The sequence below is a fragment of the Procambarus clarkii genome, chromosome 82 (genome assembly GCF_040958095.1).
Source record: "Procambarus clarkii isolate CNS0578487 chromosome 82, FALCON_Pclarkii_2.0, whole genome shotgun sequence".
Classification (NCBI taxonomy): Eukaryota; Metazoa; Arthropoda; class Malacostraca; order Decapoda; family Cambaridae; genus Procambarus; species Procambarus clarkii.
Genome location: NC_091231.1, coordinates 4082318 through 4097520, shown reverse-complemented (window position 1 = coordinate 4097520; position 15203 = coordinate 4082318). Strand labels below are relative to the sequence as shown.

General features: G+C 43.2%; 1 protein-coding gene and 1 long non-coding RNA gene across 5 annotated transcripts in view; one reads left to right on the top strand and one right to left on the bottom strand.

Moving 5' to 3' along the window:
- Positions 1 to 15203, top strand: part of LOC138358232 (uncharacterized) — a 64944-nt gene that overhangs the window by 35536 nt on the left and 14205 nt on the right. The window contains exon 3 of one of the 2 annotated variants that reach the window (XR_011225257.1): positions 3226 to 3902. The exons of the other annotated variant lie outside the window; for it this stretch is intronic. This is a non-coding gene — a long non-coding RNA (uncharacterized lncRNA). Of the gene's footprint in view, positions 1 to 3225; positions 3903 to 15203 lie in introns of those variants that run through there. 2 annotated transcript variants of the gene reach the window in all.
- The window catches only part of LOC123764226 (NACHT domain- and WD repeat-containing protein 1), a 102891-nt gene that overhangs the window by 80944 nt on the left and 6744 nt on the right, over positions 1 to 15203 (bottom strand). The window lies entirely within an intron of this gene.

Genomic DNA, 15203 nt, shown 5'->3' with positions numbered 1-15203 from the left:
CTAACCACAATAGCCCACTTGATGTGCTCTCGTCTTAATAGCCCGAGGTCGTTTAGCAGATGTTGGTGCGAAGGTTCACTTTTAGGAAATTTAGCAGTAGCGACTCCTCGTGAGTTACCTGGCAGAGACTGAAGCCAGCCTCGAAGTAAATTTCGTCTGCAGTGAAAAATAGAATCTTGATCGATAACCTGTCTTTGTGGTGGAGGGGGGGGGCTGCCGCAGCGGCCCCTGTTTTACTTCACCAAAACCAGCATTAAAAAGGAAAAAAAGTTAAGTAGACAGGGAATAAGTAGGTGGATAATTCGACTCTGCCGGCGACTTCATCACGATAGGTAATTATGCTGGTGAATGTTGAAGTAAGGTGGTGTATCTTGTTGATAACCTCACGGGACTTGGCGCGCTCTCAAGGATTAGAAGCGTTATGGCAAATTGTGTAGTGAGCTGGACTGACAAGAGGAATCTTAACTGACGTACACCATTTCTGTCCAAGTGGACATGGCAGGCACAGACGTGCAGCACCCGAATGACCACACACAAAACATCTTAACATCGTAAACGTCACTCTTATATCGTTGTAGGAATACACAAGTTACAAATCCAGGTTCGAAAAGAATTCTTCTCAAAAGAGTCGTGATGTTATCAGATGTGCTGGGCCTTACACACAATTGTCTAGGTCACAAACATACAAATGGCTCGCTATCTTAGCGAATCCATTTTCGCCAAGATAGCGAAAGAAACGTATGTAATATGCACTTAGATGCACACACCATTCCTGCGTTGTTTCTTGTTTGAGATGAAGAATTGAATATATATGTCTTGAATGTTGTCAGGAAAAGGACTAATACTGGTTCTGTCTACTGTATGTCCCAAAAATGTTTCTCCAATGTTCTATGTTTTGAACAATCACGTTATCCAAATACAACAACGCACTAGGGGGCAGTTGATGAACTGTCATCTGTTAAATGCTACAGGAGCTGATTTAATATCAAAAAGATATTCCGGTAATTGACCCAATTTCGTTATTAGCACTAAATGTTATCTTTCACGTTTCATCTAAGGGTATTGAATGCCAGATGACAAATCCAGTGTGAAAACGAATTTGAAAATCATCATAATCTCTAGTGTACTGTTTTTGTATGAGGAAATAACGAGTGAATTCTGCTCATAATTCTTGTTTATAAATTACACGTTTAATCTCCATCTGGCGAAGTACAGGATTGCCCTGTATTCTGGTATAAGACTTCTTATTGCATTTTATATGAAGACCCTTGATTACTCTACACACAGAAATCAAAATAGCGTGATATATCAAATGAACAGATCCACTTTTTTTTATTAAGTTATGAGGTACATCTGCATTAGTTCAGCTGCCCTAGACTATATGAAGTGGAGTACAGTGTGTCAAAAAAGCTAACTAGGTGATGCTAAAAAATCCCCATCACACAGGATGGTTAGTCATACAGAGGCATGTGATAAGCGGTCTGCACTGGCAGACTCCGGATGCATTTTGAGGATATCAACAACACAAGATTGAATAAGGTAGCAGTGGTAATACAAGTCCCCATCTCGCAGGATGGTTAGTCATACAGAGCCATGTGTTTAATAGCCTGCACTGGCAAATTTTGGGTATACTGTGAGGATATCTTCAAGAATACGAGAGTGAGTAAAGTAATTGCAAAGCTCCAGGTACCTCATGCCAACTGGTCTGAAAGGTCTAATAACTGGGCATTCAGTGATGTAGTGCGGGAGATCATGCCGTAGTTCCTGCTCACAGAGTTTGCAACTGGAGTGCTCAGGATTGGGAGACCCGTCCCCTGCAGCCACCTGCCACAGGTAACGGTAACCCAACCTGATCCTTGCAACCACTGTGTCGCACAGTCTAGTGGACGTTTTGTGCTGTCCATAGATGTAGGTTTCAGATCTGAACAAATCATAGCTTTTTATAATTATTTATGTGCCAGATATAGTACGTATAGTCTACGGACACCCGCTGCCCCATTTAGTTACCCTGGGCCTGATTTGCTCTGTTGGCGTTTACAATATAATAATTTAATAATCACTGTGTCGGGAGACAGGCCGCCAATGTACTCGTACACGTTAGGCTTATATCGAAGTCTCTCATCCCCCCCCCCCGCACAGGGTCAAGTTACTGCCCTCGCCCAGCCCAGGATGCCACCCCACAACAAGCTGGTCGGTCACCTCCTGGGTACCTACTTACTGCTAGGTGAACAGGGTGAATTAGGTGATAGAACATGTGCCCAACCATTTCTGTCCTGCCCGGGATTCGAACCCGGAATTCTCGATTATAGTCGAGAACGAACCCGACCGGGATTCAGACTAACGGGACAGATGAATAAACTGAAAGAATTAATTGAATTCAAATTTAGGTCACTTGGCTTACTCTTCCTTCACAAATAATAACTGTATTCTCTGGGATGACAGTGAATTCAATTTCTTAACATCCCTGGGGTTCCTGCTCGTTTTAGTCAACGAGGAACCAAATAAAGCTGCCACCATTAACATCAAGAGTTATAATTCTGAAGGAAAGCAAAAACAGTTTTCCACCGTCACACCCGGTATTTGACCCCATGGGTTGTGGTGGACACTGTGTGTGCTGAATCCTACTGCAGTGAACCGGGACTATACGTGTGTGTGTGTGTGTGTGTGTGTGTGTGTGTGTGTGTGTGTGTGTGTGTGTGTGTGTGTGTGTGTGTGTGTGTGTGTGTGTGTGTGTGTGTGTATTCAGCTAGTTGTATTCACTTAGTTATTTGCGGGGGCTGAGCTTTGCTCTTTCGGCCCGCCTCTTGACTGTCAATCAACTTAGAACTCTTAGACGAAGTAGGAATTTTGAAGTCGCTGTAAGTTACTGTAATCAGTTAAAATTCTATTATCTCGCATCATGGAGAAAGTAACAGTAATCTTATGAACCAGGAGCCAGATTCACGAAGCAGTTACGCAAACACTTACGAACCTGTACATCTTTTCTCAATCTTTGGCGGCTTTGTTTATAATTATTAAACAGTTAATGAGCTCCGAAGCACCAGGAGGCTGTTTATAACAATAACAACAGTTGATTGACAAGTTTTCATGCTTGTAAACTGTTTAATAAAGTAACCAAAGCCGGCAAAGATTAAGGAAACATGTACACGTTTGTAAGTACTTGCGTAACCGCTTCGTGAATCTGGCCCCAGTCATGTACTGTAATAGGTATCCTCATGTTGACAGATGCGAGGGTTGAAATGTCTTGAAGTTATGCCCACGTAGAGAACAGCGTCTTCCCAACACCTGTACATGTAAACACCAGAACTAAGAGAACCAGAACGGTTCCATACGCGACGGTTAGTACAAACAAACTTTAATTGTATGTTAGTATGTATGTTAGTACAATTAAACTATTAAAATTTGAATAAGGCTTATAACTTCTGTTATAAGCTATATGATAGAGAAAAAAATCAAGCGAAATGTTATTTTAATCAAACGCTTTTCAAAGTCAAAACTTGATGTGAGGTACACTCGCAAATCGTACAATCAAATGAAAACGTACAATCTGCCCGAAACGCTTTGCGTAATAGTGGCTTTAGGCATTGTATGTACTAGCTCTATCTATAAATTCATCAATATTTGTACTCACCTAGTTGTGTTTGCGGGGGTTGAGCTCTGGCTCTTTGGTCCCGCCTCTCAACCGTCAATCAACAGGTGTACAGATTCCTGAGCCTATCGGGCTCTGTATCACCCCTTGTATGTATGTACTTTACCTGAATAAACATTTGAATTTTGAAAAACAAAGTTAATCTGTAGATAAACATTTTCCCAATATATTTCCCAGTATATTTTGGATATGTTAATTGATGGTGACCAAAACTGGAAGATATACATATGTATCGAAATTCCTTAGAAACTGCATGAATTTTAACATGGTGAAATTTTGAAATATATTTACTTTTTCAAAGTCGTGTAGAAGTTTTGACTTTGAAAAGCGTTTGATTAAAATAACATTTTTGCTTTATTTTTTTTCTCTATCATATAGCTTTATAACAGAAGTTATAAGCCTTATTCAAATTTTAATAGTAAGTTTAATACTTTAGGACAAAAACTCAATAATTCGACCCATTTCCAATGAATGTTACCGATATTTCGGCTCTAGTGGTTAATTATCATCTAATTTTAGTGATTTAAAAAAATAGTATATTAGAATTACCCTAAACTAAATATTGAAATTCTAAACATAATTATATTTAAGTAATACATATTTTAATGTGAACGTTAATTTACTATAGTAAATGAATCGTTACAGTAGTTGAGGAAAATAAAATAGGCTCAGTCTGAAGGCCAAGTGTCAATCCCAAGCCTCGCAAAGCTATTAATACAGTAATATAGAATGCGGCGCGAAGTGAATCTATTCACACACACAGGGAGGTCGGGCATGACGGGGGCCTGACGGCTGAGTGGACAACGCTCTGGATTCGAAGTCCTAGGGTCTGGGGATCGATCCCTAGCGGAAACAAATGGGTACAGTTTATTTCACGCTGCTGCCTCTGTTCACCTAGCAATAAATAGGTACCTGGGAGATAAACAGCTGCTACGGGCTGCTTCCTGTGTGTGTGGAGGGGGGGGGGAAGTGTTGGTTGATTGACAGTTGAGAGACAGGACCAAAGAGCCAGAGCTGAACCCCCGCAAGCACAACTCCGCGAGTACACACACGGGACAACAGGTGGAGCATGTTTAACAAGTGCTTCAACTACCAGTATTGTTTCCTTTTGTAGAATATCCCCGCCAGTTTTCCGTAACATAAAACAATATAGTTTTATACCGCCGCACCTACAATAATACAACTGCCTCTGAGCTTTCTCACTTATGCTGCAATGTTTATTAAACGTGACTCGTGCAACGTGACTCTTGCAATAATGCAGGTTATTGTGGAGAATGTAGCGTGCGGTGGGCTGGCCCTCATAAGTCTACTGAATGCAAAATTTAATCTTTCTCTGGGAATAATGAACGAGTGAGAGAGGTGACTTCTCTCTCTCTCTCACCTTTACATATACAAGAGAGGGAAAGCCGACCACTACGAGGCTCATTGATTACAAACTTGGAGCAAATTCTTGGTGTAGACGACCCCCAGGGTGTCATTTCAGGCCGAGAAAGTACTAAGTGTGATCAGAACTAGAATGCATGATATTAAACCGGGGACAGGCATGAGGACGAGTTGATGAAACGATCTCGGTGATGAAGTTGCCATCATCCCCCCCCCCTCCCAAAGAAGTGTTGACTGTTCATTGATGAATAACTGTGCTGAACCATGCCAAGAAAGCCGCAAGAAACTTACAGCTTAAAAGATGCATTTGGTACTTCTTAATACAATGGGTGGTATAATATACATAATTACCAACCATATATAAAGTACCAATTCGCTCCCGTCTTCAGTACTCACTGCTCTCCTATATGGCATGCTTACTATAATTTCAGAATTCTGGACAAGGTAGAGAAAAGTGCAAGGAGACATAGATAATCCTGACCCCTTGTGGCCAGACTTGGCACTACATCAGAGCCTTCAACACCGGACAGATGTCGGCGGCCTTACTCTTGTAAGGCCAATGTTATCATCGTCTGTTATCATGTTATCATCGTTTCTTTGCCCGAAACGCATTGCGTAATAGTGGCTTTAGGCATTGTAAGTACTAGCTCTATCTATATATCAATCCATTAATGTAACATCACTTGTATGTATGTATGTACCTTACCTGAATAAACATATTTATTTATTATATTATTTATATATCAAGGTCCAAATTGACAGTCTAAAGTTAGCCAGCACATTACAAGGCGTTAGCTGTACCATTCTAAAGTACATCACTATCGGCAATCATTCACATGCTGACTCCCATCTAGAATTGGTTCCCTTCAGATGAGCTTACCTGGGAAAACAGCTCTTTGATCACCGTTTCATATGAACGGCAGAACCATTCCTAATGAGCTATGGTTTATGTTCAACGAGAAGGAGAGAGCAAGGCTTAAAGTCTACCGCTGTCAATCAAGCTGTATGTTAATAACTTTGTCTACTGTTTCGATTTTTCCTCTGCTGGACAGCACCTACAGCTCACCATCACATCATCTGCAGCTCACAATCACAGCACTTGCAGCTCACAATCCTTTAAGTTTTCAGATGGTCGGCTTAAAATTTATCTAAGACTTTATTCGGCCTAACAGTCAACGAAATCCAAATTAGGCCCAATAATTCTAAATAAATCCATATACACGCACACATAAGTAAATTTTTAAAATTCATAAATTGTGTACATGTAGATATAGATTTAATATAATATTAAATATTAGTTTTACGTTAGCCCAACCTCCCAATTGGATTCGTGTGTTGAATATTGTTAAAATAGTTCGGTTGTCAGTTTTCATAGATTTCTGGAGCTGCAGATGAGGGGGGGGGGGTAGGGAGGGGGGCTGGGGGAGGGAGGGAAGGAGGGTAGGGAAGCCAGATTGACGTCAGAGGCGGACCAAGTGTGCCAACCCTCCACCACCACCACCACCACCACCACCACCACCACCACCTTCACTGCCACCACCACTATCCTCCTCCTCCCACCACTATCCTCCTCTACCACCACCACCACTATCCTCCTCTACCACCACCATCACCACTATCCTCCTCCAACCACGACTACCACTATCCTCCTCTACCACCACCACCACCACTACTACTATCCTCCTCCTACCATGACAATCACTATCCTTCTCCTCCACGACCATCACTCCTTCTCCACGACCATCACTACCACTATTCTTCTCCTCTACCACCACCATCACTACCACTATTCTTCTCCTCTACCACCACCATCACTACCACTATTCTTCTCCTCTACCACCACCATCACTACCACTATTCATCTCCACCACCACCACCACTGTCCTACCACCACCACCACTGTCCTACCACCACCACCACTACCACCACCAAGGGCTCGTGGTCAGGATGGACAAGCCAGCTGGTAGAACTTGGAAAGACACAGAACTGGGTAAGGGACGTAGGTAACTATCAGGAGAAAACTCTAAGCCATTACGACTATATAGTACTTGGAAACTGACGAGGACAAAGATTTAGGATGAGACGGGGAGGGGGGGGGGGAGATAGGAATGGTACCCAACCAATTGGACGGTCGGGGATTGAACGCCGACCTGCAGGAAGAGAGACCGTCGCTCTACTGTCTAGTGACCCGTTCTCGGTCTGTTCATTCCATCCAGCCGTCGACCCCAAAGACTCGCACATAAATTTTAACATGTTCATTCAAAATGGGAATTTTCTCACATATAAATTAGTATTATTATATATTAGCATATTGTGTATATTTAGCCACTGGTTAGGTGTTTAGGTTCCGTGGGCGATTATTTGCATTTGTTGTACGTGGGTGAAGCATTTAGTGTGGTTCGAACAAAATTTGTCAACGAAGCACTGTTCGAGAAGTGTTCGAATGTCATAAGTCGCTGCAACCCGTCCTCGACTCAAGTCCATTACATCCAGCGGTCAACCCCACAGACGCATTCATAAATTTTAACATGCTGTTCATTCAAAACGGGAATTTTCTCAAGTATAAATTAATATTATAATATATTGGCATATTGTGTATATATAGGCATAGGATAGGTTAGGTCAGGTGTTTAGGTTCTGTTGGCGATTATTTGTATTTGTAGTACGTGGGTGAAGCATTTACAGCGTTGTGATTCGAACAAAATTCGTCAGTGAAGCACTTGTTCCGGATATGTTCGAACGTCAACAGTTGTGAGTCGTGTGTAAACAGCTTTTCATTCATAAACAGGGGGTTTGGCGGGTGGATGGAATCACTTTTGGATCTTTGTTTGGAGGACGGGCTGGTCAGTTGTGGGTGAACCATTTTTCATTCATAAACGAGGGGGAGGGGGGAGGAAGGGGGATGTCGGGTGCATGGAATGTACTTTGGCCTCTGTCAATGAGGACGGGGTGCCAGAAGGACAGGAAACAAGGATGAAGGATGTTGTAGTTGATACAACTGCTGTATCGGCTATAACATCCCTATTATAGCTACTATAACCCTATTGTATTATAGCGGGTGCAATCTTTTCGTTAGACCTGCAGCCAACTTGTTGTATCTTAGCCTCGGCAAGATTGTGTTAGCTAAACAATGAGACTATATTGTTTACCTGTAACATATGTTGTATCTGAAACTACTTTTTTGTATTGTAGATGCAACATTTATTTTTTTATATATCGCCTGTATTTTATGATCCCTTCTGTATCACAACTATAACAATAACACCACCTAAACACACCCTCATTAATCACAAAGAACTACCAAATTATGAATTAAGGGGATTTTGAAAAGATTGTGAAAGATGTCCTTTGTTATGATGACGTCACGGAATATCCCATTTTCTATACATTCTTAATGGGTAAATGTAGTATGTTAACGTGTGTGTCGGATTTCCGACATCCTTTGACAGGCTGTGAGCAACCCGTCCTCTTAAAAATAACGTCACTTTTGACTCGTATGCGCGCTATGGCCAAATTTGGACGTAATTTGAAATAAAATACTCACAAAAGTGACGTACTGTTCCGTTTTCTGTTAGTCGTCCGGCTTACTCGGTAAGGTTAGAAGAGGAAACTTTCAATTAACGTTTTTCATAACGTTTTGAAACTTTCAGAATTTCCTGCCCACCTAACCTACCAGAGGACCCTTAACTTACTGTTGTTGAAAAAAATCCCCAAATTTATTTTCATTTTCAAATTACGTCCACTTTCGGCCATATGGGTAAACGGCCAAAAGCGACGTTATTTTTAAGAGCACAGGTTGAGGCGAGGGACTCGAGCCTCTGGTGTAACGCCTCTCGTAGCTCCAGAGGCAAAGGTTTGCTTCTGGAGCTAGAGGCAAACCTCTATTTGTGAGGTGAAATAGTCACCCATTAATAGTCATACTTTCTTGCTAACTTAATTCGCTAGAGACAGTATCACGTGGGAGACAGAAACACAGGAGAGGCGCTTGGATAGGGGCGGGACAGAATAAAGGAACGGGACCCCAACTAATTGGAACCATCGTAGATCGAACGCAGACCTGCAAGAAGCGAGGTCATCACTGCACCTATGTTGGTACATGGCCCACCCTCTCGAGTAATGCAACATCATGGTAGCCACCGTAGCAAATCCAACGACTGTGAAAAGTAGCGGCTCCCCAAAATCTTGCATCGTTTTCTGTGCATCGGTTAGGTTAGGTGGCTTGGGTTCGTGTTTTTCTGGTTAGGTTAGGACGTTGTATTTCGTATGTTGTGGCAAATATAGTCCGGGCTGACCCAGTGGTGTTTTGGTACTACAACCTGTCTTCCTCAACCATGGAGGACGGTTGAGCTGCCGGCTTCCTGGCAGCTGGTTCAGTGTCTTCCTCAACCATGGCTCATCACAGCTGGCTTCCTGGCAGCTGGTTCAGAGTCTTCCTCAACCATGGCTCATCACAGCTGGCTTCCTGGCAGCTGGTTCAGTGTCTTCCTCAACCATGGCTCATCACAGCTGGCTTCCTGGCAGCTGGTTCAGAGTCTTCCTCAACCATGGCTCATCACAGCTGGCTTCCTGGCAGCTGGTTCAGTGTCTTCCTCAACCATGGCTCATCACAGCTGGCTTCCTGGCAGCTGGTTCAGAGTCTTCCTCAACCATGGCTCATCACAGCTGGCTTCCTGGCAGCTGGTTCAGAGTCTTCCTCAACCATGGCTCATCACAGCTGGCTTCCTGGCAGCTGGTTCAGAGTCTTCCTCAACCATGGCTCATCACAGCTGGCTTCCTGGCAGCTGGTTCAGTGTCTTCCTCAACCATGGCTCATCACAGCTGGCTTCCTGGCAGCTGGTTCAGTGTCTTCCTCAACCATGGCTCATCACAGCTGGCTTCCTGGCAGCTGGTTCAGTGTCTTCCTCAACCATGGCTCATCACAGCTGGCTTCCTGGCAGCTGGTTCAGAGTCTTCCTCAACCATGGCTCATCACAGCTGGCTTCCTGGCAGCTGGTTCAGAGTCTTCCTCAACCATGGCTCATCACACCTGGCTTCCTGGCAGCTGGTTCGCTGCTGGAGTTCGCTGTATGGCGCCTGAGGGGGGGCCATACTGACCAGTGGTGACACTGTCCAATTGGCTGAACCAATCGCTGCAAGAGGTCTGCGTACAGTTTGTCATACTGATAGTTTTGATTGATATTGATAGTTGATTTCCTTCCTCGGGGAAGGAAAACAGTTCAGATGTCAGTGTCGGCGTAATATATAATCTACGAAACTAGTGCAAGACTTATCCTGTCGTTGCTCCTTACATGTTCCAACTCTGAAAACCTTAACTTTCGTTTTAACTGAAAAGCAGATTTGGTGTATTTTACATTATTGAAGAGGGAGTCGTGAAGGACGTACGCCAAACGGTAGAAATCTATGAATTTCTACCGTTTGCAGCTCATTAGCTGTATTTACTGGTCAAGATAAATGGAAGATATACTTCAAATTTTTGAAATTAGTGAAATGGAAGAAAACACGTATGTCGAGCTCAGTATAACGGATCATAAATATGTCAAGGAAGGTAATCCGTCACACAATTCTGTTTTGACAACGACGCTATTACAAACGTGACCACCAAAACACACAAATAGAGTGCTTAGAACAAGGAAAAAACTACCATTAAGGCTACCACAAAGAGCCGAGGTCACGACAGGATCTCGTGGAGTTGTTGACGATCCGCGTGTTCCTCAACCCTCCCAAAAGCCGACCCAACCACTTGGACTGGACGGTAGAGCGACGGTCTCGCTTCATGCAGGTCGGCGTTCAATCCCCGACCGTCCAAGTGGTTGGGCACCATTCCTTCCCCCCCCCCCCCCCCGTCCCATCCCAAATCCTTATCCTGACCCCTTTCCAGTGCTATAGAGTCGCAATGGCTTTGCTCTTTCCTTTGATAATTCCCTCCCAAAAGCCGAACTGTCCTCTTGACATAACTGGAGCTCCATAGAGAATAATCCACTAGCCAAGAAAAGTTTCTAAAAGATGCACATTTAATTTTGTACAGACAAACACATTTTGACACTCCTGTGTGCATAAATACACACAATAATGGAATTTGCTTTTGGCAAGAGGCTGACGACCAAATAACACTGCCATCACAACCATTCAAACATCTATGATTGGCTAATAACACAAATTGGCATTTCATAGTAGTTGTAAATAACCAGTCCACACTACGAAATGAAAGTGCCGAAGTTTCGGCCCCTCACGGACGCTGTTAACATTTGGGAAGATCTGAGGAGGACCCAAACGTCTCCCCCCCCCCCCACACACACACACACACACGGAGTCACGTGTGTGGAGTTGGTCGTGTTGGGCCACGTTGTGGTGACCAGGGGCCAGATTCACGAAGCAGTTACGCAAGTACTTATGAACGTGTACATCTTTCCTCAATCTTTGACGGCTTTAGTTACATTTATTAAAGAGTCTACAAGCATGAAAACTTGCTAATCAACTGTCGTTATTGATATAAACAGCCTCCTGGTGCTTCAGAACTCATTAACTTTAATAATTGTAAACAAAGCCACCAAAGATTGAGAAAAAATATACAGTTCGTAAGTGCTTGCGTTACTGCTTCGTGAATCTGGTGTCTCCACATACCCAGGTCTTCTACACACCTACTTGGGAAAAAAGCTGCTGGTGAAAGTGACGTACTGTCCCGTTTTCTGTTTTAGGTCCTCTGGTAGGTTAAGAGAGAACACGTTAAATTGACCGCTTTCTTGATGTTGGGAAACCTTAGGAGGACGGGCTGATCTAATACCGTCCCTTAGTTACCATACTACTTGTGTAAAGGAGGAAATGTATATGTTTATCTCTCAGAATGTTCGGTAATACGTTTATTTGCAGGCGATGAGTCACAATAACGTGGCTGAAGTATGTTGACCAGACCACACACTAGAAATTGAAGGGACGACGACGTTTCGGTCCGTCCTGGACCGAAATCGACTTGAGAATGGTCCAGGACGGACCGAAACGTCGTCGTCCCTTCAATTTCTAGTGTGTGGTCTGGTCAAAATACGTTTATTGTTTGTGATGTGTATCTATGTATGTATTAACACGATGTACTGAACGGGGTGAGAATAGCTTGAGCTACCTCATCCCTTTGTGTGTATTTTACCTCAATAAACTTATTTCAATTACTTGGTATGGAACGTTAAATGTTGATTAGCACCAGTCGAAGGGACAGTCATTCTGCTCACAGCATCAATACCATTTACAGTCTGCCAGTACAAGTTACAACGTTGTTATCCTTGCCCGAAACGCTATGCGTATTAGTGGCTTTAGGTATTTGTATGTACTCGCTCTGCCTATAAGTAATCAGAATGTTTGTAACTCTGCATCTATGTATGTACTTTTCCTAAATAAAATATTTATTATTATCAGAGATAACTGAAGCTGTCACGATTTGATTGGATATGTATATTTTCCCAACTTTCTTTTTTATTAAGATCTATAACAATTTTATTACCATTTTCAATTCGCGATTTTTTTCTCTTACTGATTTATCGTCTTGAAGTTGAGAACCCTCTCGATCCTCTTCCTATTTTTAAATACTCTTGACACAGTTCTTTTCTGGTCTCTGCGAGATGTTTGCATTTGTTTATAATGTTGTCCATCGTCGTGTTTCATATAGATATTTCACCATAGTCATCACGCTTTGATAAACGCATTTGTTTATAAGCGAGAGAGACCATTACTTTTTGAATAATTATTCAGCCCTCCGAATCATTCAGATCCCTCTGATTTCGCTTAACTGCTTTAGCATATAAATTTACATTCACGAGTCAATATGTAAATAATGGCTGCATACTGACTTCCTGTAGTCTGAAAATGGCGTCAACCATTGAATGTTATTTTTGTTACTGTTCATTTGTGATGATTTGTGCGCGTTCTCCCATGTTGTTACGCCCGCACTTATACGCATCGTACGGTACAGGTGTACATCATGTCACCAGGATGGAAGTGACATTAATGATCTCTTCCCCCTTTGTCTTGCCTCGTACTTTACACCTCTACTACTCTGACACTCTAAATAGTCAACCCTAGTCGACTCTTCTTCTGTTTTAGCTTTTATTCCATCTTTACGTCTTAGTTGTGCTACAGCTACACATATATTATCCTTATTAAATATTGCGCGATACTACACACACACACACACACACACACACACACACACACACACACACACACACACACACACACACACACACACACACACACACACACACACACACACACACACACAACACAACACACCGATGGCCGAGCGGACAGCACCCTGCACACGTAATCCTGTGGTCCCGGGTTCAATCCCGGGTGCCGGCGAGAAACAATGGCCAGACTTTCACCCTATACCCCTGTTACCTAGCAGTAAAAATAGGTACCTGGGAGTTAGTCATCTGTCACGGGCTGCTTCCTGGGGTGTGGTGTGAAGAGAGAAAAAAAATAGTAGTAGTAGTTAGAAACAGTTGATTGACAGTTGAGAGGCGGGCCGAAAGAGCAGAGCTCAACCCCCGCAAGCACAACTAGGTGAATACAACTAGGTGAATACACACACACACTAGGAATGATACAGGTTCGCCCGAGTCTCTCCCTCCCACCCTCCGCCTCCACCTTGCCAGGACTCACAAGGTTCACCAACCCACCCGCCAGGACCACTGCCACAACAGTCACATGCTGCTAACACAACAGCTCTGGTGTGGGATTTCCTAAAGTTGTGAAACGACAGCCCTTGCAGCTCTAGTATTTATTGCCAATATCACAGACGAAAATTCCCTGATTTAAATTGCTCAAAATATGCATTTTTAACTTGGTCTGGAGGGATGCAGTGTCCTATGGTGTTCTGTGCTCTTCAGTGTCATTTCCCCTCCTCTCTCTACCCATTCGTTCTACATACAGGTCTCAAAACCATTACTTTCTGAATGTGAAATTAGCGACTGTGAAGGTGTTCATCAAGGTGACTCCCTTACATATTTTTTGGAGGGGGGGGGGGGCTGTCACTGAAAGCTTGGTAAGCGAGCTTAACGTCTGGTCTTGGATGACACCCTGGTGGTACCACAGCTTGGGTTAAAGACGTTTTGCCTGAACTCACCATAACTGATCCCGAGGACGGTTCACTCTTGGAGGCTCCTCTTGGGTAGAAGGCCATCCATGTGGGTCCTTGGTAAGATCACTGACTTGACAAGAATGGATACGATTGAAGATATAGATTCTCATGATGCCCTATACCCTGTCACCAGAAGCTTGTCCTTCAGTCTACATTTTCGTCACATTCACTGTGGGAGTTCACATTCCCACAGCAGCCCCTCAAGCTAGATAAATTCGACCCTTTACTGAAATCTGTGCTAGTCTTTTTAACCTTTCTTTCCCTCGATGACCTATAATGGGATCAAGTCATCTTTGCAGTCAGATTTAGGGACATCGGCGCACGCATAGCCATCAAGATTGCTCTGCTAGCCGCCTTTCTTATCTCGGCAGCTGACGAGCTGGTAAAGGAAATCATCATGGATTATTTAGACAACTTATCGGAGGTACAAGATCCTAGCTTTTTACATATCACTACCAAAAGGGATTTCTCTCGCAGCCCTATCACTCCAACCAGCCCATCCAAAGACAGTTCAACCTTACTCCCGCATTGCGAGATCGTCACCTAACAGCGGTGGAGGCTCTCAAAGCAGGCGATTTTATATTAGGAAGCCCTCAGATCAGCAAGAGGCGCATTTCTCTGGCTGCAAACCCTCCGTACTGCGGGGCCTTGCTGCCCCAGTCCACACAGAATATCGGTATATTTGTGGCGAGACAGAGGCTAGTATGAACTGCTCTGCCAAAGCACAGGGAGCTGGCACTCGGGGCACAGTGAATTCAATGACATCATCAAGAGTAGTCAAACAAGAGGCAGGTAAGCATAGTTTCTTAATGTCCCACAATTCTGACAATCCTGCTGATTAACCAGAACACACAAATACAGTATATACAAATGGGAAATGAACATACAAAATGCTATCATATAAACGGCTAGTACAAGTCTAATAAGATATGCTCAAATCTACCGGCAAATATACTTGTATCAAAATAAGTCATTTCTGTAACTTAAACAAAGCCCAGATAATACATAAGTCCTAGAAAGAACAAGAGTAGCCGATAATGAATG